Below are 5,005 nucleotides of genomic sequence, written 5' to 3' on the forward strand. Positions count from 1 at the left end.
TAGTTTTGCTTTCCATTGGACATTTGACAATGTCTGGAGACATTATTGGTTGTCAAAACTGGGGGTGTGGTTCTACTGGCGTAAACATCCTACAATGCACAGGACAGCCCCCCACAAGAATTGTCTTGCCCATAATGTCAGTGGTGCTCACGTTGAAAACCCTGATGTAGAACCATTTAAAACCATGAACAGTAAAAACTTTGAAAAAGGATTACGGCATTGAAAATTTCCTTGGGCCAAAAAGTATAAAAAATTGAATTTATTGCCAACAGTAAAAAAATTACTTGATTTAAAATTGAGATTTCTTGCTTCACCTGAAAAAATCAACATGTGTGACATTGTGAGTAAATCTGAAGAGATTCCTGTTGGAAACACTGCAGTTTTACAGAGTCCTCACCAGGCTGTCTATCCCCTGGCCCCAAATATTTTATTGTGTGAGACATGGAAATAACATGCATACACTCACCACCTAGATTCTATAGTAAAATTTTGTTTTATTTATTTATTTTTCACATATCTGTTCATCTCTCTCCATTCATCAGTCCATGACTCTTAAGCATAGCAGCATATCATTAACTGGAGTCCAATATTTTTAAAGGTATTTGCAATCTAAGTACAGTGAAATGCACAACTTTTAAGTGTATGATTTGGTTATTTTAGATAATTATATCCATCTGTTTAACTCAGACTCCTATCGAGATATAGAACATTATCATCATCCCATGAAATTTCCTCATGTCCCTTCCCATTCATACCTGACAGCACTTTAACTCAAGAGTTGTTGGATTATATGACGCATTAGGTACATAGTTATCTGTCCCTCTTATATATTCCTTAAATATTTGCTGGTAATACTTATATTAGGAGTAAAAAACAATGGCCATTTTGAGTATCTTTAAAAAGGTTAGATTCATTTGTCTTTGTAATATTAGTTCTGTAGGTAGATTTTTGCATAAGCAGTCATTTAAAGCTTTTGTGAACATTTTAGGGACCAAATGAACATTTTAGGGATTGTGATCCTAAGACTTTTTTCATAAGACAGTGTACTCTTCTTACAAATGCATATAAAGCCTATTTCAATTCTCCCTGGGGAGTTCTTAGAACACAAAGAAAAAGAACATACCTGTATTATTAAATTTATCAATTTGATTATTGTTTAGATGCCTATCTTTTATACTAGCTTTGAGTTCTTCAAGAAGAAACATCTCGGGCCGGCCGAGTGGCGCGATGGTTAAGAACTTGCTTGGGATGCCAGAGGGCCCCGGTTCGGATCCCACATATGAGGGCCAGTGACACTGCCCTCTACAGCTAAGATGCTGAACAACAGCTCAACCNCATCTTAGCTGTAGAGGGCAGTGTCACTGGCCCTCATGTGGGATCCGAACCGGGGCCCTGCTGCTCAGAGCTGGTGTCCCAAGCCAGCTTTTAACCAACATGCCACTCGGCAGGCCCTTGATGTTGTTTTTTTTTAATACTACATAAAAGCAATAGATGCAAGAGCTCTCTGAAGTACAAAAGCTACACTGAACTACACTTCCTAATGATTCAGAAAAAACTAAATTCAAGATACAAAGAAGTAACAAAAACATCACGGCCAAATCCCAAACAAAATTGTTATAAGAAAAAAGAATGAGGAACAGAAATCTAAAGAGGTAATGAAAACACACCAGAAAGACATGCTCAGAAAACATCGAAACTGCAAAGTATTTCTTCGAAAATAAGATAAAAAAAAAAGGAAAAACAAAAACTCCAAGAAATTGATTCATGATTTGATAGAACAACATTAATCAAAAATAGAAAAACTCAGAAATGAAGTTTTAGACCTCAAGAAGGATTTAGAAATAAAATCAATTTCAGAAGTAAAGACTAGCAGGAAAACAAGAAGAAATAAACACAATAGATAGTGCCTTAAAAGAAAAAAAGTGAAATGGAGAACATTTCAAATATCAAAAAAAAAAGAAATGGAGACCACAACCTGAGGCCCATCAACCTAGAAGAATCCTGTGCCCATGTCCCATGATGATAAAGGTCATAGTACTTGGAGCACGTGCTTTCCGCCCATGGGGACATAGTTATGAGAGCTGCTTTCAGTAAATGCCTGAGTAATAATGGAAGTAGACATGTTGGAATGAAATAGTAATTTGCCAGCAGGCTTCACCGTCACCGATCCTCATGACTGAGTGGGGGTTGCACACCCTTGCAAGAGTGTTGAACCCTCAGATTTGGGGAACTAGTGAGACTTTGACATACATCAAAGAATATCACACTCACAAGTTGAGTGTCAGCAGACACTGCAGAGTGTGAAGACCAAGCGGCATGACCCAACCTGTCAAGAAAAGAAAAAAAATGGAGCCACTTAAAATGGAACCAGACCTGCCATTCCAGAGGAACAGCCTTGCATGTCTCAGGCCTCAAACCTTGGAATGTTAAAACTGCGAAATAACCTTATCACTGGGCCTAAGGCAATATTATATTCCAAAAAAATGTTTGCAAAGTAATGAGAGCATATCTTATGACTATCAGACTTGTGAGTACCAGACTGAAAATGAAAACCATTGTTTAGATTTAATGTCACTGTGTTATGATGTCTTTGTCCCCCTTCCCCTTCTCATAAATATACCATTACCTTTGCCTCCCAATTGTAACATATGTGAGCTTCTGACTGAACCAGTGCGTCCCAGTAGCTATTCTTTGATCTCAAATATAGGCTTATTGCCTTTCACTTTGAAGGGACTGATTTTTAGGTGAATGAACCTATGGGAGCCTGTGAGACATAATGCATACTCAGAGTCTAGAACATGGAAACACAGAAGTTAAGAAGCAGCAGTGTCTATATGTGTCCATTATTCCCCCCTTCATTCTACATTTTGATTGTCAGAAAGAACATGTCGGTGAGGAAATTGACTTGATTTACGAAAGGAATAGTAGAACAAGAAACAAATTCATTATATTTTGGCCTTTTTTCTTACATTTTCTGGTAGGAAGAAGTACTTCATTCTGGAAAAGACTTTTTCTTTATTAAACAACAAGTAAATTTAAATCTTTTATATTCCTTCCTCAAAGTCCAAAATGTTAATGACTTCCTTAAACTATAATCTCAGAACATTCAAGTATGTCTCTTGTGGGTTTTGATCCTTTATTTGCTGCTATCATAGACAGAAATATTTCCCATGGCCTTCTCAGAAAGATCAGTGGTGGTTTCAGAGATTTGCAGAAGTGTTCTTCAACATTGGAGTACCTAAGAAAGACCCGGGTGGCCTGTGTAAACTACAGATTTCTGATGTGTGCCCCTGGAACCTGTACCTGTCACACACTACAGAGGGTTCTGAGGCAGGCTGTTGCCAAGTCATACTTAGAGAAACACTGGACCAGAGGAACTGATTACTTACTGCTGAATTCTGCATATGTGTGTGTATAGAGCATTAATTATGAATAAAAATGGACTAATAATTCCGATAGTTATGTTAGTCACAAAGTGGCAGTCATACGAGAGCATCGCATGAAAGGCCTATACAATGAACACCCTAACCAGGTAACGCTAAATGCAGGGTGGAGTGTGACCATCTGGATGGCTTTATGGGACTGCTGATGGGGGCATTGCACCCAGTTTTAGCATAAAATCAGAGCTCTCTGAGGGCTCTTTGCTCAGGCCTCAACTGATGAGCTGACAGCCACACCAGCACTCGTCCCAGACAGAGCGCTTGAAGCCTCCTCACCTCCTGACCGTCTCACCAGCCCGGCCTGAGTCCGACGCTACGCATCCTGGTGCTGAAGTAACTGGGGGCTGAGGTCCTACCTGATATTTGTGGTCATAAATTTAAAGAGTCGTCAGAAAGTTATTACAGGGGGAGAGAGAGAGGGTGAAGAAGAGAGAGATAGGAAGAGCAGAGGGAGTTTATGAGCTTTTTGGAGCTGGCATTTTTGTTGAATGAGAGGGGAAGTGGTCTCCAAGTTGCAAGGGATCAAGGAGAATGTCATGTATCCCATCCTCAAGTCCAGTGACACATGGGATATAGGAAAAAAATATATCCACTTCTAGAGATGACATCAGGGGAATCAGTCTTCAGAGGAAAACTGTGTTCTAGTTGAAGCAGGAAGGTGAAGGGATGGTCAGAGAAAAAATTAAGGGTAGAGGATTTTGCTGATGACAGAGTGAGTTTCTAAGCACTTAATAGAAGGCTTTGGGAGCAACTGGGAGTGGTGGGGGGGGGAATTAGTTCAGATTGAGGAATTTACAGAGCAGAATAGTGATTAGAGTTTATGTGATTAGAATTTTGGTGGTAACTGGGGTAAATAGGGATTAGTCCTGATGGTGTTTTATTTTATTTCTTTGGATAGGTAAATATTTTTTGTTCAAGGTATAATTTAAATACAGTAACATTGACCCTTTTAGTGCACACTTCTACCTAATTTAGAAAAACACATACAGTTGTGTAGCCACCACCACAATCAAGATATAGTTCCATCATTTCAAAACTTTCCTGTGTCCCTCTGTAGTCAACCCCTTCCTACCTAACCAGCTCCTGGCAAGCACTGATCTGTTTTCTGTAGCTACAGTTTGACCTTTCCAGAATGTTATATATACAGTATGTAGCCTTTCAGTAGTTTATTTTTTTATTCCTTAATGTATTCTATTTTATGAATGTACCCCTATTTATCCATTCACCAGTTGGATATTAGTGTTTCCAGTTTTTTGCTGATCGCACATAAAGCTCCTATAAACATTTACATATAGGTTTTTGTGAACACAAGTTTCCATTTCACTTGGCTAAATAGTTAGAAGTGGGATTGCTGTTCTGAAGTTGTCATATGTTTAACTTCATGAGAAACTGTTGAACTGTTTTGCAGAGTGACTGTGAATTCATTTATTTATTTATTTATTTTATTTATTATTATTATTATTTTAAAGATTTTTATTGGGGAATTGCGGGGAGGGGAACAGCGCTGGGGAATTGGGGGAAGGGGAACAGACAAGTTGCTGTCGTTTTTGTTCTTCAATCTAGTT

Source organism: Hipposideros armiger, unplaced genomic scaffold (genome assembly GCF_001890085.2).
Source record: "Hipposideros armiger isolate ML-2016 unplaced genomic scaffold, ASM189008v1 scaffold_178, whole genome shotgun sequence".
Lineage (NCBI taxonomy): Eukaryota > Metazoa > Chordata > Mammalia > Chiroptera > Hipposideridae > Hipposideros > Hipposideros armiger.